Below are 22,814 nucleotides of genomic sequence, written 5' to 3' on the forward strand. Positions count from 1 at the left end.
TGTTAATTTGAAAGTTAAAACTGAACCACCTGTTTACAATTCACACTGGCGTCTCCCATGAAATGATTCTGTATAATATTGATATAATGAATACAGATTCCGACACAGAGCTTCCTGTCCGGAATTGGGGATATGAAAACCAGCAGACTCTGCAGGAATTTCCACTGGGAGCACAAATTCACAAAATCTACCTTTTATATATCGATTCATTTTGATTGTCCTTCTGGAAAATTATTTTGCAACAATTTAAACATCAACCCACATCTCCATGACTGGGTCAATTATGAGGTCATCCTCTGACAGGTCATGTCTCAGCTGGAGCCACAAGACATCAGAACCAGATTTGTGACTGGATTAAAACCCGGAATCCTGTCCCAATGGCTTTTCAAATAAAGCTGTTGCTGTTTGAAAACACAGCAGTTAAACTTTCTGCCTGACCATGAGGGGAGCTAGGGAGAAATTTACAAAACTCAATCCTTCAACAAAATAGTTCAAAAATCATTCATATCGAAATCATGTGAGGATTCATATGCAGTGGAGAAACAAGCAAAATACAGAAAGTACAGAGGAGAGCTGAAAAAGGAAATGAGATCAGCAAGAGAATGTATGAGAAAAGATTAGCAGGTCACATAACTGGGAACACTGAAGTCTTTTACCAACATATGGACAGTCAGTGAAAGGGGGGATCAATTAGGAGATCCTGTGGAGACAGAGGGTGTGGCTGAGGCACTAATTAAGTATCACAAAATAAGCGGATGCTGCAAATGTCACAGTAAAGGAGGAGGAAGTGAAGAAATTGGACAGGATGAAAATAGATAAAGAGGAGACAATTACAAGGTTGGCAGCTCTCACAGTAGAAAAGTCACCCAGTTTGAATGGGCTGCATCCTGGGTTGCTGAGGGAAGTAAGGGTGGAAATATCAGAGACTCGAACCACAATCTTTCAATCCTCCTTAAATATGGGAATGTTGCCAGAGGACTGGAGGATGCAGGTAAGCTTGGGTAGTTCGATCTTAGTTTAACTTGACCATTTTTATAATGTATCCATTGTAATAACTAACAAGGTCAAGAAAGCCATTTTATAATTAACACATGACCAAAGGAGCCATTTTGTGTTCAGTGCTAATGTGCCGTGAAGAGGACACTATTTGTGCTTAAACATTAGCACAACACGGGAAGAAACGGTTACCGATTATAAGCTCTCACTCAATTGGTGCAGAGTATGAGCACCAGGGGTTACTTCTGACAGTTGAAGAGATCATCGCATCTCATTGGATAGCTACCACCCACTCCAAGCTGGGTAGCCCCCAATCAGTTAGGTGCTGTCCTGCCACAACCTGCTTGCTTCAATGGGTGCTTGGAGCTTAGAGAGTCATCTCTCAACAGGCGGATCGATAATCAATGCACCAAGAAAAACAAGCTCAACAAAGAAGACACCAGTCCTTCGCATCGCAAGCTGGAATGTGAGGCCCATGTGTCCTGGCCTTACTGACAACCTTCTGCAGGTTGATGAGACACACAAGACAGCTTTGATGGACAAAGAACTCACAAGGCTCAATGTGGACATTGCTGTGCTGCAAGAAACTAGACTCGTCCAAAGTGGATCCCTCAAAGAGAAACACTACACCTTCTTCTGGCAGGGGAAATCCCAAGAGGCAACTCGTGAGCATGGAGTGGTTTTCACAGTAAAAAACACGCCACTTGAGATGAGTGAACCAGCCACAGTTGGCTCAGAGAGAATTCTTTTTCTTCCCTTGTCAACAAGCGTGGGCCCAGTTAATCTCATGTGCATCTATGTCCCGACACTCACCTCCACCCCAGATGTCAAGGATCAATTCTATGTGACACTTGATACTGCCATCAGTAGAATTCCCAGCACTGAGGGACTGTACCTTCTAGGAGACTTCAACACAAGCTTGGGTACTGACTACACAGCTTTGCCAATGTGCATAGAGCACCAGGGGATTGGCAAGATGAATGAAAATGGACAGAGGTTGCTGGAGCTATGCTGTCACCATGGATTCTGTGTGATGAACAGCTACTTCCAGGTCAAGCTGTGCCACAGGGTGTCCTGGAGACATCTGAGATCACGCCACTGGCACCAGCTAGACCGTATCATCACCAGACATACCACCCTCAGCAGTGTCCTCATCACTCACAGCTATCACAGTGCTGACTGTGACACTGACCACTCCCTGGTGTGTAACAAGGTCAGGCTTCAGCCAAGGAAGCTTCATCCATCCAAGAAGAACGTCGTCCTCAGATCAACACTTGACGAACCACTGATCCAGAAAAGACCCAGGAGTTCCTCAACATCCTCGATCAGGCTCTTTCAGACAACAATGCTCAAGGTCTCAGTGCGGTGTCAAAGTGGAATCATCTGTTAACAAGCAGATGGACAGGTGAGTGGAGCATTACCTTAAACTCTGCATAACGGAGAATATTGTCATTGAAGTGGCTCTCAGTGCCATTCCAGACTTCCCTGTCATGGAGGAGCTGGACAGTGACCCCACCATAGTGGAGCTCAACAAAGCCATTGACCATCTTGCCAGTGGTAAAGCCCCGGGAAATGATGGTATTCCACCAGGAGTCATCAAGAGTGGAAAAGCGGTTGTACTGCAGCATTTCCATGAACTTCTGTGTCTCTGTTGGAAGGAAAGATCTGCACCTCAAAACATGCGTGATGCAAACATTGTCACCTTGTACAACAATAAGGGGGAATCGCAGTGACTGCAGCAATTAGCGAGGCATCTCCTTGCTCGGTATTGTGGGGAAGGTCTTTGCTCGCATTGCTCTGACCAGATTGCAGACCCTGGCATCACACATCTATCCTGAGTCTCAGTGCAGCTTCAGAGCTGGTAGATCGACAGTCGACATGATTGTCTCACTTCGGCAGTTACAGGAGAAGTACTGTGAACAGTACAGATCACTCTACATTGTCTTTACATATGAAAATACGAATTAGGAGCAGGAGTGGGCCACTCGTCCCTTCGAGCCTGCTTCACCATTCAATAAGCTCATGGCTGAACTGATTACTCCACATTTCCATCTACCTCCGATAACCTTTCACCCCCTTGCAGATAAAGAATCTATCCATCTCTCCCTTAAAAATATTCAAAGACTCTGCTTCCACCGCCTTTTGAGTAAGTAAATTCCAAATACTCACGACCCTCTGAGGGGGAAAATTGCTCCTCATCTCTGTCTTAAATGGGTGACCCCTTATTTTTAAACAGTGACCCCTAGCTCTAGATTCTCCCACAAGGGGAAACATCCTTTCCACATCCACCCTGTCAAAACCCCTCAGGATCTTGTATGTTTCAATCATGTCGCCTCTTTCTCTTCTAAACTCTAGTGGATACGAACCTAGCCTGTCCAATCTTTCCCCGTAAGACAGCCCACCCATTCCATGTATTAGTCTAGTAAACCTTCTCTGTACTACCTCCAATGCATTTACATCCTTCCATAAATAAGGAGACCAGTACTGTACTCAGTGTTGCAGAAGAGGTCTCACCAATGCCCTGTATAGCTGAAGCATAACCTCCCTACTATTGTATTCAATTCCCCTGGCGATAAATGATAACATTCTATTAGCTTTCCTAATTACGTGCTGTACCTGCAGACTAACCTTTTGCGATTCGTGCACTAGGACACTCAGATCCCCTGCATCTCAGATCTCCGCAATCTCTCACCATTTAGATAATATGCTTTTTTATTCTTCCTGCCAAAGTGGACAATTTCCCACTTTCCCACATTATACTCCATTAGCCAGGTCTTTGCCCAGTCACTTAACCTATCTATATCCCTTTGTAGCCCCCTTATGTCCTCTTCACAACCTACTTTCCTACCTATCTTTGTCATCAGCAAATTTAGCAACCATACTTTTGGTCCCTTCATCAAAGTCATTTCGAGAATTGTAGAAGGTTGAGGCCCCAGCACAGATCCCTGTGGACCACTCGTTACTTCTTGCCAACCAGAAAATGACCCATTTATGCTGACTCTCTGTTTCCTGTCAGCTAGCCAATCCTCTATCCATGCCAATATGTTACCCCTGACACCATGAGCTTTTATTTTCTGCAATAACCTTTGATATGTCACCTTATCCTTCTGGAAATCGAAGTAAAATACATCCACCGGTTCCCCTTTATCCACAGCACATGTAACTCCCTCAAAGAACTCCAATAAATTGGTTAAACATGATTTCCCTTTCACAAAACCATGTTGACTCTGCCTGATTAGCTTTATTTTTTCTAAATGCCCTGCTATAACATCTTCAGTAATCGCTCCTTACATTTTCCCTGAGACAGATGTTAAGCTAACTGGCCTGTCGTTTCCTGCTTTCTGTCTCCCTCCCTTTTTGAATAAATGAATTACATTCGCTACTTTCCAATCTAACAGAACCTTCCCGAAGCGAGGGAATTTTGGAAAATTAAAACCAGCGCATCAACTATCTCACTAGCCACTTCAGGACCTGGCGACTTGTCAGCCCGCAGCTCCAACAATTTGTTCAGTACCACTTCACTGGTGATTGTAATTTTCTTGAGTTCCTCCCTCCCTTCCATTTCCTGACTTACAGCTAATACTGGGATGTTATTTGTATCCTCAATAGTGAAGACCAATCCAAAGTATCTGTTCAATTCATCTGCCATCTCTTAATTATCCATTATTAATTCCCCAGACACACTTTCCATAGGACCAACACTCACTTTGTTAACTCTTTTCTTCTTAAAATATCTATCGAAACTCTTACTAGTTGTCTTTATATTTCTCGCTCGCTTTCTCTCATACTCTAATTTTACCTTCCTTATCAATCTTTTAGTCATTCTTTGCTGTTTTTTTATATTCTGTCCAATCTTCTGACCTGCCTCCCATCTTTGCACAATTATAGGCTTTTTCTTTAAGTTTGATAGTATCTTTAACTGTTTTCCTGAACCATGGATGGTGAGTCCCACCTTTGGAATTTTTCTTTCTCATTGAAATATATCTATTCTGTGCATTCTGAAATTTTCCTTAAATGTCTGCCACTGCATCTCTATTGACTTATCCCTTAACCTAATTTGCCAGTTCACCTTAGCTAGCTCTGCTTTCATGCCCTTATAATTGCCCTTATTTAAGTTTAAAATACTCGTTTGGGACCCACTCTTCTCTCCCTCAAACTGAATGTAAAATTCAATCATATTATGATCGCTACTACCTAGGGGCACCTTAACTACGAGGTCATTAATTAATCCTATCTCGTTGCACAATGCCAGGTCTAGTATAGCCTGCTCTCAGGTTGGCTCCAGAACTTATTTTTCCAAGAAATTATCCCAAAAACATTCTCTGTACTCCTCATCTAGGCTACCTCTGCCCATCAGAATTTCCAGTCTATATCTAGATTATAATCCCCCATAATTATTGCTGTACCTTTCTGACAAGCTGCCATTATTTCTTTTTTTATACCCCATCCTACAGTGTGGTTAATGTTAGCTGGCCTGTACACCACTCCCACAAGTGACTTCTTCCCTGTATTATTTCTCATCTCAACTCAAACTGCTTCTACATCGTGATCTCCTGAACTTAGGTCATCCCTCTCTATTGCGCTAATACCATCATTAATTAACAGAGTTACCCCATCACCTTTTCCAAGCTTCCTGTCCTTCCTAAATGCCATGTCACCTCCAATATTCTCATCCCAATCTCTGTCGCCCTGCAGCCATGTCTCTGTAATGACTATCAGATCGTACTTATTTATTCTATTTGTGCTCTCTGTTCATCTGTTTTGTTTCGAAAGCTCCATGCATTCAGATACAGAGCACTTAGTTTTGTCCTTTTATTATTTTTGTAACCTCTAGCCTTATCTGTTGATTTACTCTTAGATTTGTACATTCTGTCCCTTCCTGTCACAGTCTGTTTATCATTTCCCATATTTATACCTTTCTCTCTTGCCTTGCCTCTCCTCCTTGATTCACCATATCTTCCCAAATTTGATCCCTTGCCCCCACTATTCAGTTTAAAACCGTCTCTACGTCCCTCGTTATGTGGCTCGCGAGAACACCGGCACCAGCACGGTTCAGGTGTAGACCGTCCCAACGGTACAGCCACCTCTTTCCCCAGTACTGGTGCCAATGCCCCACGAACCAGAACCCACTACTACCACACCAGTCTTTCAGCCGCACATTACTTTCTCTAATCTTATTTGGCCTATGCCAATTTGCACATGGCTCAGGTAATAATCCAGAGATGATTACCTTTGAGGTTCTGCTTCTTAATTTGGTGCCTAGTTCCTCATACTGACTATGCAGAATCTCTATCCTTGTCCTGCCTATGTCGTTGGTACCGACATGGACCACGACAACTGGATCCTCCCCCTCCCATTGTATGTTTCGCTCCAGCCCTGAGCAGACGTCCTGAATCCTGGCACCGGCAGGCAACACAGCCGTCTGGACTCTTGCTCTTTGCTGCAGAGAACAGTGTTAATCCACCTTACTATACTGTCCCCTACTACCACTACATTCCTTTTTTCTCACACTTTGAGCCGCAAACACGTTTTTTTAATTTTCAAAATATACTTTATTCATAAAAATCTGCAAATATTACATTGCCAAACAGTTTCAAACAGCACCAAAAAATACAAACATTGCAAGGGAGATCAGTTTCCTTCTCTCCTATCATGAGTTTCTTCACAATCCTTCCATTTCACTATTGTCATGCCAATTACAGTTTTACATTTACAGCAAAAGAAAATATCAACGATACAGTTCGAGGGATTTCCCATGGATCCAGCCCCTCAGTTCAGCTTGGTGGGGGGACCTTACACTGTGGTCTTTCCCCATTGAGCCTTTGCTGCGGCTGCTCCAAGCTTTAGTGCGTCCCTCAGCACGTAGTCCTGGACCTTGGAATGTGCCAGTCTGCAACATTCGGTGGTGGACAACACTTTGCGCTGGAAGACCAGCAAGTTTCGGGCAGACCAAAGGGCGTCTTTCACCGAATTGATAGTCCTCCAGCAGCAGTTGATGTTTGTCTCGGTGAGCGTCCCTGGGAGCAGCCCTGAGAGCACAGACTCCTGTGTTACAGAGCTGCTTGGGATGAACCTCGACAAAAACCATTGCATCTCTTTCCACACCTGCTTTGCAAAGACACATTCCAGGAGGAGGTGGGCGACCGTCTCTTCCCCACCACAGCCAACGCGGGGGCACTGTGCGGAGGGGGCGAGACTTCGGGTGTGCAGGAAGGATCTGACGGAAAGGGCCCGTCTCACCACCATCCAAGCTACGTCTTGGTGCTTGTTTGAAAGTTCTGGTGATGAGGCATTCCGCCAAATGCCTTTGACGGTCTGCTCGGGGAACCATCCGACAGGATCCACCATCTCCTTTTCCCGTAGGCCCTTGAGGACATTCCGTGCAGACCACTGCCTGATGGACCGGTGGTCAAAGGTGTTTTGCCGCAGAAACTAAACACTTTTTTTTTATTTCCAAAATATACTTTATTCATAAACATCTGTAAAAATTACATTGCCAAACAGTTTCCAAACAGCACCAAAAAATACGAACATTGCAAGGGAGATCAGATTCCTTCAATACTCTCATGAGTTTCTTCCCAACCCTTCCGTTTCACAATTGTCATGTCAATTACAGTTTTACATTTGCAGCAAAATGGACCTTAATCACTTACAGATACTCATCAAACATGCAGCTTTTTCCAAACCAATCAACGACCTGCTTGCCTGTGATGTCACAGCTCAACAGATCCTCACCAAACAGCTCCTTCCACTGCACCGAAGCAAGAACCAAATCCTGTAAACTCACCCCAGCGGCTCTCTGTTTCCCTGCTCTCACTCTCCATTGTAATATCACTTTTTGATTTTTTTACCCCAGCTCTGCTCCTGCTGTGCTCCTCTCTCTCGCTCTGTCTCTGAGTCGGTGCTTTTGACACACTTGTTCACTCTCTGTTCCCTCGTGCTCTTCTGTCTCTGGTCCAAAATCTGTCTCTGGTGGGATTTGAACCCACAACCTTTGAATGCCTTCTTTATCATTATTTAGAAGTCCAACACGCTATCCATTGCGCCACAGACCCGCACATACTTTGATAAGCATCACCAAGGCCTTTGATCTTGTCAGCAGAGACGGACTCTTCAAATTGCGATGGAAACTCGGCTGCCCTCCTGAACTCTTGGGCATCATCTCTTCTTTCCACGAGAACATTCACAGTTCCATCAGTTACAATGGAGCAACATCAGACACTTTCAAGATCAGCAGTGGGGTAAAGCAAGGCTGCGTGCTGGCGCCAACTCTCTTCGGAACAGAGGAACATAGGAGTAGGCCATTCATCCCGTCGAGCCTTTTCTGCCATTCAATTCGATCATGGCTGATCATCTACCTCAACGCCCCTTTCCCGTGCTCTCCCCATATCCCTTGATGTCATGAGTATCAAGATTTCTAACAATTTATGTCTTGAACATGCTCAATGATTGAACAGCCACAGCTCTCTGCGGTAGAGAATTCCAATGATTCACCACCGTCTGAGTGTAGAAATTGAACTCGATCTCAGTTTAAATGGCCTACTCCTTATTCTGAGACTTGGTCCCCTGATTTTAGACTCACCAACCAGGGCAAACATCCTATCTACATCCACACTGTCACGCCCTATAAGAATTTTATCAGTTTCAATGAGATCACCTCTCATTCTTCGAAACTTAAAGGAATACAGGCCCAGTTTCCTCATAAGACAATCCCACCATCCCAGGGATTAGTCTGGTGACCCTCTGTTTCACTCCCTCTATGGCAAGTATATCCTTCCTTCGATGAGGAGACCAAACTATACACAATACTCCAGCGCGGTTTCACCAAGGCTCTATACAATTGCAACAAGACATCTTTACTCCTGTACTCATGACCCCTCGTGTGAAGGCCAACATACCATTTGCCTTCCTAATTGATTGCTGCACCTGCACAAGAGCTTTTAGTGTCTCATGAACAAGGACACCCAGGTCCCTTTGGAGATCAACACTTCCCAACCTCTCACCATTTAAGAAATACTCTGTCTTTCTGTTTATTCCACCAAAGTGGAGAACTTCACACTTACTCACATTATATTCCATCTGCCATGTTCTTTCCCATTCACTTAGCCTCTCCAGGTTCCCTGGAAGCCTCTCTGCATCCTTCTCACAGCTCACACTTCACCTAGCTTTGTGTCATCTGCAAACTTGGAAATATTACATTTAATCCCTACATCCAAATCATTTATTTCGGTTGTTAACAGCTGTGGCTCCAACACTGATTCTTGCAGTACCCCAATAGTAACAGCCTGCCATCCTGAGGAGGACCCGTTATTCCTGCTCTCTGTTTTCGGTCTGTTAACCAATTCTCAATCCATACCAGTATATTATCTCCAATCCTATGTGCTCTAATTTTGTTTACTCACCTCCTGTGTGGGACATTACCAAAGCATCCACTGGTTCTCCTTTATCTGTTCGACAGGTAACATCCTCAAAAAACTCAACGGATTTTTTCAAACCTGTTTTCCTTTTCATAAATCTATGTTGACTCTGCCCAATCATATCATTATTTTCTAACTGTCTATTTATCACATCCTTTATAATTGGTGTATTCTTCTCCATGCTGCTATAGTACACTTTCAGTGACACAGATGGGGGTGTTCACCTGTATATCAGAGCTGACGACAAGCTGTTCATCTTGGCAAGACTCCACTTGGACGTAGAGACTTGGACGTAGAGACTCCACTTTCTATCAACATTGACAACATCACTTTGGAGGTTGTCAACAGCTTCCCATACCTTGGATCAACAATCACCAGCAATCTGTCCCTTGATGCTGAAATCAGCACCAGGATTGCCAATGCTGCAGCTGTCATGTCAAAGTTGAAAAGACGGGTGTGAACCGACAGCAAACTGACCGTAAATACAAAGCTCCACGTGTACCAGGCTTGTGTTCTCAGCACCCTCCTTTAAAGTAGAGAATCATCAACAACTTATGCAAGCCAAGAAAAGCAGCTGAACAGCTTCCACCTCCACTGCCTCAGATGGATATTGGACATCTCCTGGCAGGACAGAGTGCCGAATGAGGAAGTACACCAGCGTGCAGGGATCCACAGCATGTTTGCCCTCTTGAGTCAGAGGCGGCTCTGTTGACTGGGCCAAATGAATGACAGTCACATTGCCAAATACATGCTCTGTGGTGAGCTTGCTATCAGCACAAGACCAACAGGTCAGGGAAAAAATCAAGTTATTTGGAGAGGTTTGAGTTAATTAAGGAGAGTGGGCATTGATTTATAAATGAAAGTTCATGCTTGATGAATCTAACTGCATTTTTTGATAAACTATCTGAGAAAGTTGATGAAGGGAATGCAGTGGATGTTGTTTATATGGATTTTACAAAAGCATTTTATAAAGTACCACATAAAAGGGTGGTTAACAAAATTGAGGTTCATGGATTAGGAGGGTCAGTGTCCATTTGGATAGGAAATTGTTTTAAGGACAGAAAACAGCGAGTCATATGAAATGGTTCTTGGTCAGACCGGAGGACAGTCGACAGTGGTGTTCCCCAAGGGTCAGTGCTAGAACCATTGCTTTTTTTTGCTACAGATTAATGACTTGGATCTTGGAATATCGAGCAGAATCCCAAAATATGCCGATGACACCAAACTTGGAGGAGTGGCAAACAGTGAGGATGATATGAACTGCCTGAAACAGGTTAGTTATCGGCTAGTAGGATGGGCAGACAGGTGGCAGATGGAATTTAATAGTGACAAGTGTGAGGTGATGCATTTTAGCAGAAGAAATAGGTAGAGGCAATATGTACTCAATGCTACATTTCTGAAGAGTGTGCTGGAATAGAGGGACCTGGAGTACATGTCCATCATTCTTTGAAGTTGGCAAGACATATTGCGAGAGTGGTTAGCAAAGCATGTGGGATCTTGGGCTTTATAAATAGAGACATTGAGTACAAAAGCAGGGTTGTTATGCTGAACTCTGGTTAGGCCCCAATTGGAGTGTTGCATTCAGATCTGCTCACCAATCTTTAGAAAGGATGTGCGGATTCTTGAGAGGATGCAGAGAATATTTACCAGAATAGTTCCAGGGATGGAGGGTTTTAGTTTCAAGGTTAGGTTAGAAAAACAGGGTTTTTTCTGCCTGTATCAAAGGAGATTGAGGGGAGAATTGATAGAGGTGTCGAAGGCTATGACAGTTTTAGATAAGTTGGCAAAGAAAAATTGTTCCCATTAATATTGGTACAAGGACTAGGGGATTCAGATTGAAGGTTTCGGACAAGAGATGCAGGGGGAATGTGCGGAAGAGCTTTTTTACACAGTGATTGGTAATGATCTGTAACTCGCTGCCCCCGAGGGCGGAGGAAGTGGAGACAATCGTTGGTTACAAAAGGAATTTCGATGGGCATTTGAAGGAAATACATTTACAGGGCTAGGGGGATCGAGCAGACAAGTGGGACTGACTGGATCGCTCCATGGAGAGCTGGCCTGTACTCGATGGGGCAAATGGCCTCCTTTTATACCACAAATGACCCAATGACTCGATGAGTCTATGTCACTCTCAGAATCAAGACAACAGAGTGACAGATTTAACACAACATTATAACATATGTTTGGTTTGACAAATTCAATAGTAACTCGTCTCCACTCCTAGTATTTCTAAATCCCACACATTCACTATAATGTCAACAATTATTTCCTGTTGTGTCTCTCAGATTTGTAAACTTCACTATATTGGAGCGAGGTGACATCTACTGGCGGGAAGCAAGAACTCCAATCAAGCAGCAGAAACTCCACAGTCTGTCAGGGTTAAAGAAACATTGCAATATGAGGAAATAGTGAAGGGGTTTGATCGGGTTGATGGAAACATGATTCCACTTGTGGTATCGTATGAAGCAAGGGCCGGAAATATAAAATTGTCGTTAATAAAAGAAATGAGGAATTCATGAAAAATGCATTTGCTTAGAGAATGGTTATAGAGATATACAGCACTGATATAGGCCCTTTGGCCCACTGAGTCTGCACTGACCATCAACCACCCATTTATACTAATCCTATGTTAACCCAGAATTCCCTACCACATCCCCACATTTCTCCTATCACCTACCCTGGGGCCAATTTACAACAGTCAATTTATCTATCAACCCACAAGTCTTTCGTTGTGGGAGGAAACCAGAGTACCTTGTGGAAGCCCACATAAACAACTTGCAAACTCCACACAGGCAGTATACAGAACTGAATCGGGGTCATTGAAGTTGTGAAGCTGCAGTGCTCACCACTGCACCACCCTTAGAATGTGGATAGAGTAAAAAGTGAGATTGGATGGACAGAAGCAGTCTGAAAAGATGGCTCAAACAAAAGGTGAAAACCCTGAAATGTTAACTCTTTTCTCTCTCCACAGATGCTGTCAGAGGTGCTGAGTATTTCCAGCACTTTCTGTTTTTATTTCAGCTTTGTAGGATATTGTTTTGATCTGAAAAAAATGCATGATCGGCTGTGGGTGCCAGTGAAATTCCACAGGAGCGAATAAAAGCTATGCTAACGGTGGCTCGTTGGTTTAGGGGTATGATTCTTGCTTTGGGTATATAAGTGATTAATATGTGGGAGGTCCTGGGTTCAAATCCCAGACGAGCCCTTCTCTGTTGCCATTTTCAGTTTAAGGTCATCGATTGCTTTCAGCCTTCCAGAAAGCGGAATCGATTTCCAAACTGAGCCTGCTTGAGGACCGGGCAACTGGATTCAAAGAGCTTGTCGACAACATTGAAATGAACAAAATATACAGATTGTCAAGTGGGAATATAAGGTTGCAACAGTAACTGAAGGCCTGCTCTGGTCAGCAAATGAAACCCGACCCAAGCCTGACAGCACCACATCCGACCTGGTCCGAGTCCTTTCATTTTTTTCCCGTGCCCGAACTGACCACCAGAATGTTCAGTTAAACTTGCTTCCGTTTTTCACTTTTTAAGCTTGTGCAGGTAAGGCAACAAAAACTGTAACTGGACTTGAAATGTTGTTTAAATGTACATTAAGATTAGAGCTATGCACCGGAGGTGATGAGCTGAAGATTGTTACCATAGAAGTTAGTGATTGTGAGGTCACTAGTTAAAGAGAAAGTCATGGAGTTGTGCCCAGACAGGTTGTCTCACACTGTATTGATTAAAATATTGCCCGAAGGCTAGAAAATATAATTATACATTCCCTAGACTCCTGCTTTACAGGTTGAAATACTTTCTGCAAGTTTATCCAGAGAGCAGCTGAGATGCAGAGACCAGGAAGGTCTTGAATGATTAATTATTATAAAATATACATTCTTATATTAAAGAGATTGTGCTCTACCTTCGATGGAATCGCTCACTGCATACTAGTGCGGAGTGTTTCCCGCCTTGACGTCCTGACTGTCACTGGATCTTGAGTCCAGGCCTCTGGATTACTGGTCCAGTAATCTTTGAAATTTCTCCCTTGATCTAATATTTTGATCTGGTAAGTCAGATTTTACAAAAAAAAATTAAATGATTTAAGACTGCTTCATGTTCAGCAGTGCCAAATGAGTAAAGAAATTCAAATATATTCAAAATTATATATCAACTATTAAATACTAATGCCCAGCTTTGAATACAAAAAATGCCTCTAATTGTGTTCTGGTCTGGAATGGAATTCTTCAGTGTTTCTGTTTAGCTTGGATTGACTCATCAATTTTCTTGTTTTTCACTTTGTCGATGCCTTTGAATAATTGTGGATCCTTCTTCAGGGTGTCTTCTTTCACCAGGTAGTTCTGACCTCTGATGATGTTGATCGGAATCAGCTTCAATTTGCTGATAGTTTTGGAAGTGAGCAGATTTCCTTTGCTTGAGTTTACAACATGGAACTTAGTCTGGCGTGTGGACCCATGGGAGGATTTGAAAGCTGCCCTTGCATTGGAGCATACAGTTGCATCCATCCAAACAGAGGTACAGTAGAAGTGACATATTCAGTTCAGTCTGTCGATCATAGGACTTTTAATCTTAGGGTTGTGAGTTTGAGCGCCATTTATTTTTTCCATTTTTTAGGCTTCATTAGCAGAGAATACAGGGAGTGTTTGAAATGAAATTCAACAACAGTATGAGAAACGCTCTCTTTCATTCGGGACTCTCGAGAGCGAGGAGTGAACAGCTGGGAAGTCAATTTCATCGGGAGTTTTGGCGGAGCAGGGACTGCTGGGTAAGTAGAAACCTATATATTTGGGCTGTGTAAATTCTCTTACCTTTTCGTTGTGCAGCTTTTCCAGGAACACAGGCATTGCGAGCGAGGAGTGAACAGCTGGGAAGTCAATTTCATCGGGAGTTTCGGTGGAGCAGGGACTGCTGGGTAAGTAGAAACCTATATATTTGGGCTGTGTAAATTCTCTTACCCTTTCGTTGTGCAGCTTTTCCAGGAGCACAGGCATTGCGAGCGAGGAGTGAACAGCTGGGAAGTCAATTTCATCGGGAGTTTCGGTGGAGCAGGGACTGCTGGGTAAGTAGAAACCTATAGATTTGGGCTGTGTAAATTCTCTTACCTTTTCGTTGTGCAGCTTTTCCAGGAGCACAGGCATTGCGAGCGAAGAGTGAACAGCTGGGAAGTCAATTTCATCGGGAGTTTCGGTGGAGCAGGGACTGCTGGGTAAGTAGAAACCTATATATTTGGGCTGTGTAAATTCTCTTACCTTTTCGTTGTGCAGCTTTTCCAGGAGCACAGGCATTGCGAGCGAGGAGTGAACAGCTGGGAAGTCAATTTCATCGGGAGTTTCGGTGGAGCAGGGATTGCTGGGTAAGTAGAAATATATATATTTGGACTGTGTAAATTCTCTTACCTTTTCGTTGTGCAGCTTTTCCAGGAGCACAGGCATTGCGAGCGAGGAGTGAACAGCTGGGAAGTCAATTTCATCGGGAGTTTCGGTGGAGCAGGGACTGCTGGGTAAGTAGAAACCGATATATTTGGGCTGTGTAAATTCTCTTACCTTTTCGTTGTGCAGCTTTTCCAGGAGCACAGGCATTGCGAGCGAAGAGTGAACAGCTGGGAAGTCAATTTCGTCGGGAGTTTCGGTGGAGCAGGGACTGCTGGGTAAGTAGAAACCTATATATTTGAGCTGTTTCTGAACCCGAGACACTACTCTTGTAGTGTCTCCCACCCGCCCTCCTCCTCTTACCAAAAAAAAGGACTCGGTTGTGTGTAGGTAAGGTAAGGCTTTTTCTATTTCTCTTCTTGTTTTATCGTGTGATTGGTTAAAAACTTGGGTATTTAGAATAGTGGGAATGGAGGTGAAGGCAGTTGAATGTTCCTCCTGCAGAATGTGGGAGGTAAGGGTCGCCAAGGGTGTCCCTGCTGACTGCATCTGCAGGAAGTGCACCCAGCTCCAGCTCCTCGAGGACCGCGTTAGGGAACTGGAGCTGGAGCTGGAGGAACTTCGGATCATTCGGGAGGCGGAGGGGATTATTGAGAGGAGTTATCGGGAGGCAGTCACACCTCAGGTAAAAGAAGAAGGTAGATGGGTTACTGTCAGGGGAAGGAGAGGGAACCAGCAGGCAGTGCAGGGATCCCATGTGGCCGTTTCCCTCAACAACAGGTATACCGTTTTGGATACTGTTGGGGGAGACGACTTATCAGGGGTAGGCAATGGGATACAGGTCTCTGGCGCAGAGTCTGTCCCTGTTGCTCAGAAGGGAAGGGGTAAGAGGAGCAGAGCATTAGTCATTGGGGACTCCATAGTTCGGGGAACAGATAGGAGGTTTTGTGGGAACGAGAGAGACTCACGGTTGGTGTGTTGCCTCCCAGGTGCCAGGGTACGTGATGTCTCTGATCGTGTTTTTGGGATCCTCAAGGGGGAGGGGGAGCAGCCCCAAGTCGTGGTACACATAGGCACCAACGACATAGGTAGGAAGACAGATGGGGATTTAAGGCAGAAATTCAGGGAGCTAGGGTGGAAGCTTAGAGCGAGAACAAACAGAGTTGTTATCTCTGGGTTGTTGCCCGTGCCACGTGCTAGCGAAGTGAGGAATAGGGAGAGAGAGGAGTTGAACACGTGGCTGCAGGGATGGTGTAGGAGGGAGTGTTTTGGTTTCCTGGATAATTGGGGCTCTTTCTGGGGTAGGTGGGACCTCTACAAACAGGATGGTCTTCACCTGAACCAGAGGGGTACCAATATCCTGGGGGGGAGATTTGCTAGTGCTCTTCGGGGGAGTTTAAACTAATTCAGCAGGGGGATGGGAACCTAAATTGTAGTTCCAGTGTGCAGGATGTTGAGAGTAGTGAGGGCAGAGATAAGGTTATAAGGACACAAGAGGGCACTGGCAAGCAAGAGCTTAGTTTAAAATGTGTCTACTTCAACGCCAGGAGCATCCGGAATAAGGTGGGTGAGTTTGCAGCATGGGTTGGTACCTGGGATCTCGATGTAGTGGCCATTTCAGAGACATGGGTAGAGCAGGGACATGAATGGATGTTGCGGGTTCCGGGATTTAGATTTTTCACTAAGAACAGAGAAGAGGGTAAAAGAGGGGGGCGGGGGGGGGTGTGGCATTGTTAATCAAGGAAAGTATTACAGCGGCAGAAAGGACGTTTGAGGATTCGTCTACAGAGGTAGTCTGGGCCGAGGTTAGAAACAGGAGAGGTGAGGTCACCCTGTTGGGAGTTTTCTATAGACCTCCAAATAGTTCCAGAGATGTAGAGGAAAGGATAGCAAAGATGATTCTTGACAGGAGCGAGAGTAACAGGGTAGTGGTTATGGGGGACTTTAACTTTCCAAATATTGACTGGAAATACTATAGTTCGAGTACTTGAGATGGGTCTGTTTTTGTCCAGTGTGTGCAGGAGGGTTTTCTGACACAGTATGTAGACAGGCCAACCAGGGGCGATGCCACATTGGATTTGGTACTGGGTAATGAACCCGGCCAGGTGTTAGATTTAGACGTTGGTGAGCACTTTGGTGATAGTGATCACAATTCGGTTAGGTTTACCTTAGCGATGGGCAGGGACAGGCATATACAGCAGGGCAAGAATTATAGCTGGGGGAAAGGAAATTATGATGCGATTAGGCAAGATTTAGGATGCGTAGGATGGGGAAGGAAACTGCAGGGGATGGGCACAATCGAAATGTGGAGCTTATTCAAGGAGCAGCTACTGCGTGTCCTTGATAAGTATGTACCTGTCAGGCAGGGAGGAAGTTGTCGAGCGAGGGAGCTGTGGTTTACTAAAGAAGTTGAAGAGCTTGTCAAGAGGAAGAAGAAGGCTTATGTTAGGATGAGACGTGAAGGCTCAGTTAGGGCGCTTGAGAGTTACAAGCTAGCCAGGAAGGATCTAAAGGGAGATATAAGAAGAGCAAGGAGAGGACACGAGAAGTCATTGGCGGATAGGATCAAAGAAAACCCTAAGGCTTTCTATAGGTATATCAGGAATAAAAGAATGACTAGAGATAGGTTAGGGCCAAACAAGGATAGTAGTGGGAAGTTGTGTGTGGAATCGGAAGAGATAGGGGAAGTGTTAAATGAATATTTTTCGTCAGTATTTACTGTGGAGAAAGAAAATGTTGTCGAGGAGAATACTGAGATACAGACTACTGGGCTAGATGGGATTGAGGTTCACAAGGAGGAGGTGTTATCAATTTTGGAAAGTGTGAAAATAGATAAGTCCCCTGGGCCAGATGGGATTTATCCTAGGATTCTCTGGGAAGCCAGGGAGGAGATTGCAGAGCCTTTGTCCTTGATTTTTATGTCGTCATTGTCGACAGGAATAGTGCCGGAAGACTGGAGGATAGCAAATGTTGTCCCCTTGTTCAAGAAGGGGAGTAGAGACAGCCCTGGTAATTATAGACCTGTGAGCCTTACTTCGGTTGTGGGTAAAATGTTGGAAAAGGTTATAAGAGATAGGATTTATAATTATTTTGAAAAGAATAAGTTCATTAGAGATGGTCAGCACGGTTTTGTGAAGGGTAGGTCGTGCCTCACAAACCTTATTGAGTTTTTTGACAAGGTGACCAAACAGGTGGATGAGGGTAAAGCCGTGTATGTGGTCTATATGGATTTCAGTAAGGCGTTTGATAAAGTTCCCCACGGTAGGCTATTGCAGAAAATACGGAAGTATGGGATTGAAGGTGAATTAGTGCTTTGGATCAGAAATTGGCTAGCTGAAAAAAGACAGAGGGTGGTGGTTGATGGGAAATGTTCATCCTGGAGTTTAGTTACTAGTGGTGTACCGCAAGGATCTGTTTTGGGGCCACTGCTGTTTGTCATTTTTATAAATGACCTGGATGAGGGTGTAGAAGGGTGGGTTAGTAAATTTGCGGATGACACGAAGGTCGGTGGAGTTGTGGATAGTGCCGAAGGATGTTGTAGGTTACAGAGGGACATAGATAGGCTGCAGAGCTGGGCTGAGAGATGGCAAATGGAGTTTAATGCGGAAAAGTGTGAGGTGATTCACTTCGGAAGGAGTAACAGGATTGCAGAATACTGGGCTAATGGGAAGATTCTTGGTAGTGTAGATGAGCAGACAGATCTTGGTGTCCAGGTACATAAATCCCTGAAAGTTGCCACCCAGGTTAATAGAGCTGTTAAGAAGGCATATGGTGTGTTAGCTTTTATTAGTAGGGGGATCGAGTTTAGGAGCCACGAGGTCATGCTGCAGCTGTACAGGACTCTGGTGCGGCCGCACCTGGAGTATTGCGTGCAGTTCTGGTCACCGAATTTCGGAAGGATGTGGAAGCTTTGGAAAAGGTGCAGAGGAGATTTACTAGGATGTTGCCTGGTATGGAGGGAAGGTCTTACGAGGAAAGGCTGAGGGACTTGAGGTTGTTTTCGTTAGAGAGAAGGAGGAGAAGAGGTGACTTAATAGAGACATATAAGATAATCAGAGGGCTGGACAGGGTGGACAGTGAGAGCCTTTTTCCTCGGATGGTGATGGCAAACACGAGGGGACATAGCTTTAAGTTGAGGGGTGATAGATATAGGACAGATGTCAGAGGTAGTTTCTTTACACAGAGAGTAGTAGGGGCGTGGAACGCCCTGCCTGCAACAGTAGTAGACTCGCCAACTTTAAGGGCATTTAAGTGGTCATTGGATAGACATATGGATGAAAATGGAATAGTGTAGGTCAGATGGTTTCACAGGTCAGCGCAACATCGAGGGCTGAAGGGCCTGTACTGCGTTGTAATGTTCTGTGTTCTATAACTCTCTGCAGCATCTCGCTGTGAAAGATTGAACTTTATCTCATTTCTTTTTCAGCTGGGAGTCAGTGCTGCTCAGTGGGAATTCTAGCTGCCTCCCACCTCACAATCCATCAGTGCTGAGAAAGCAATGGGAAATATTACTCATGGCTGAGCAAGCAGAGGACACCGATTTAAGGTGAATGGGAAAAGAACCAAAGGCAACATGAGGAAAAACCTTTTTTATGCAGCAAATGGTTAAGATCTGATATGTACTGCCTGAGAGTGTGACGGAGGAAGATTCAACCATAGCTTTCAAAAGGATATATGATAATTGTCTGAAGGGGAAAAAAATCAGGTTTTCATTGAATACATGAGGATGTGGCATGAGCTGAGTTGCTTGTGCAGAGAGGCAGCACAAGCACGATGAGCTGAATCCTCCTTTTGTGCTGTAAGTATTCTGTGATCTATGATTCTATACAAAGTGAAACCAACACTCACAGATGAGAAACTGACAGGTACAGTGTAAACCCCAGACTAACAAACCAGCAATTGCCAGGGACAGAGTAAAACCAACAGTCCTCGACAAGAAACTGACAGATACTGTGTGAAACCCAAAAATCACTTATCAGGATTTGGCAGTTAATGTGTAAAAACCTCTCTTCAATATCCATCCTGCAAGGTACAAAGAAAATTAGGTACAAACCCAGGCTCATACTTCGAAGACTGAGAGATAAAGAGCAAAACACAGACTCACCTACAAGAGGCTGACAAGTACAGAGAATAAAATAGAGGGGGTGCAGATTAAAAACACATGCATGTAACGGATACTGATAGGGATAGAATCAAACCCTTTCTCACACATGACACGAAAATTGGTGGTGTTGTAAATAGTGAGGAGGAAAGCCTTAGATTACAGGCCAATATAGATCGTCCGAGGCAGAGAATATAAGAGCAGGGAGGTTATGACGGAGCTGTATAAAATGCTAGTTAGGCCACAGCTGGAGTACTGTGTACTGTTCTGGGCACCACACTATAGGAAGGATGTGATTGCACTGGAGAGGGTGCAGAAGAGAGTCACCAGGATGTTGCCTGGGCTGGAGCATTTCAGCTATGAAGAGAGACTGAAAAGGCTAGCATTGTTTTCCTTAGAGCAGAGAAGGTTGAGGGGAGATAAGATTGAGGTTTACAAAATTATGAGGGGCATTGATGGGTTAGATAGGAAGAAACATTTTACCTTAGCGGAGGGGTCAATAGCCAGGTGGCATAGATTTAAGGTAAGGGGCAGGAGGTTTAGATGGGATTTGAGGAAAAAAATTTTACCCAGAGGGTGGTTGGAATCTGGAACGCACTCCCTGAAGAGGTGGTAGAGGCCGGAACCCTCACAACATTTAAGAAGTATTTACATGAGCACTTGAAATGCTATAGCATACAAGGCTACGGGCCAAATACTGGAAAATGGGATTAGAATAGTTAGGTGCTTGATGGCCAGCACAGCCACAATGGGCTGAAGGGCCTGTTTCTGTGCTGTATAACTCTATGACTCTATATCAGAAACTGATAGATCTGGACAAAAGCTGATGTTCACATACAAGTTGTTGAAAGATATGTGATGAAACTCACATTTTTTTTATTTCCAAAATATACTTTATTCACAAAAATCTGTAAAAATTACATTCCCAAACAGTTTAAAACAGCATCAAGTCAAAAAATACAAACAGTGCAAAGGTGATCAGTTTCCTTCAATACAATCATGAGTTGCCTCACAACCCTTCCATTTCATTGTCATGCCATATACATTTTTACATTTACACAAAATTTCTCCGATACAGTTCGAGGGATTTCCCATGGATCCAGCCCCTCAGTTCAGCTTGGTGGGGGGACCTTCCACTGTGGTCTTTCCCCATTGAGCCTTTGCTGCGGCTGCCCCAAGCTTTAGTGCGTCCCTCAGCACGTAGTCCTGGACCTTGGAGTGTGCCAGTCTGCAACATTTGGTGGTGGACAACTCTTTTCGCTGGAAGATCAGCAAGTTTCGGGCAGACCAAAGGGCGTCTTTCACCGAATTGATAGTCCTCCAGCAGCAGTTGATGTTTGTCTCGGTGTGCGTCCCTGGGAATAGCCCGGAGTGCACAGACTCCTGTGTTACAGAGCTGCTTGGGATGAACATCGACAAGAACCACTGCATCTCTTTCCACAAAGTTAACTCACATAGCAATAGCAGAAACAGTCACAAACCAAAAACTGAAACATACAGAGTAAAAACCCACATTCTCACACCAGAAATTCACGGCTACAAAGTGAAGCTGACTCTCTCCTCCCAGGCACTGACAGGTACAAAAGAAAACACACACTAACATACCAGGAAATTAAATGTAGGAAATAAAACCTGATTATCATGTCAGAGATCGGCATTAATGATAGTTGTGGTACCCAGAATGCTCTGCGCTCTCGAATTTGCCTTGTCTCTGATAAGGAGCAGGCGCGGTAGTGGCTGAGCTCCATCTGCAGCTGGAGCGGAATATTCACAAAGTGCAGGGAGACCGTGCCCGTAGCGGGTGCACACAGCTGGAGCAGGGCGTCAAGGCCACAATAGGATGGAACAATCCCGTTTGTGTCCCTGCGGGTGGCGGTGAAGCTTTTCCCTGTGAGGCTTCCCGAAACTGCCCGCCAGCAAGGTCAAATGATCAGAGAGCGTCTGTAAATGGATAGGAATTGGGGATTGAGCAGGGAGCGTCTCTAAATGAATAAGATTTGGGGACTGGGCAAGGATCGTCTGTAAATGGATAAGAATTGGGGATTTGGTAGGGAGCGTTTTTTTATCCGTTCGTGGGATGTGGGCGTCGCTGGCTCGATCTCAGCAACAGTAATGTGTCCAGTTCTGGGCACCAGGTTTCAGAAAGGACATCAAAGCTTTTGAGACAGTTCGGAGGAGATTTACGAGAATGATACCAGAGATGAGGGGTTTCAGTTCTCTGGACAGGGTGGTGAAGCTGGGATTGTTGGCCAAAAATGTCAAGGGGAGGTGAGGAGAGATCTTTTTACCCAGTAACTGATTCGGATTTGGAATGAATTGTCTGACAGGGTGGTGGAAACAGATTCAATTATAACTTTCATAAAGGAATTGGACAAATATTTCAAAGTGAATTTCTCCAGGACTATGGGGAAATAGGCAGGGGGTTGGACTAATTGCATCATTTTTTTCACAGATTCAGCACAGGCACAAAAGACCGATTGGCCTCCTTCTGTGCTGTATGATTCTATGAAATAGTGACACTCAGGGCAAGTCTGTATAAGAAGGAGAAATGGAGACAGGACAGGGAGAGCACATCATCAAAACTGGGAGATACTACATTGGACAGGGAGGGTCGGAGGGGGAGAGAGCAGGTACATACAGTCAGAATCAGCACCTTCAGGGGAAGAGAGAGAGAGGAACCAATGAGTGTAGACGTGAACCCAGCCAGAGTCAACCTGCTGAAACACCAGTGAGTTCACACTGGGGAGAGATCATTCACCTGCTCCGTGTGTCGGAAGGGGTTCATTCAGTCATCCAACCTCACTGAACATCAACTTGTTCACACTGATCAGAGACCTTTTTAATGTCCTGACTGTGAGAAGAGCTTTAAAATCAGTAATGATCTGCTGAAACACCAACACACTCACTCTGGGGAGAGGCCGTTCATCTG

The 22,814-nt window shown here is 44.6% G+C and overlaps 1 non-coding gene across 1 annotated transcript; it reads right to left on the reverse strand.

Annotated features, from left to right (window-relative positions):
• Positions 1–7,960: 7,960 nt before the first annotated feature.
• trnar-ucu (transfer RNA arginine (anticodon UCU)) lies at positions 7,961–8,049 on the reverse strand. Its single transcript is given in 2 exon segments — positions 7,961–7,996; positions 8,015–8,049. It is a non-coding gene; the product is annotated as a tRNA-Arg (tRNA).
• Positions 8,050–22,814: the final 14,765 nt, after the last annotated feature.

The sequence above is a fragment of the Heterodontus francisci genome, unplaced genomic scaffold (assembly GCF_036365525.1).
Source record: "Heterodontus francisci isolate sHetFra1 unplaced genomic scaffold, sHetFra1.hap1 HAP1_SCAFFOLD_43, whole genome shotgun sequence".
In the NCBI taxonomy this organism is placed as follows: Eukaryota; Metazoa; Chordata; class Chondrichthyes; order Heterodontiformes; family Heterodontidae; genus Heterodontus; species Heterodontus francisci.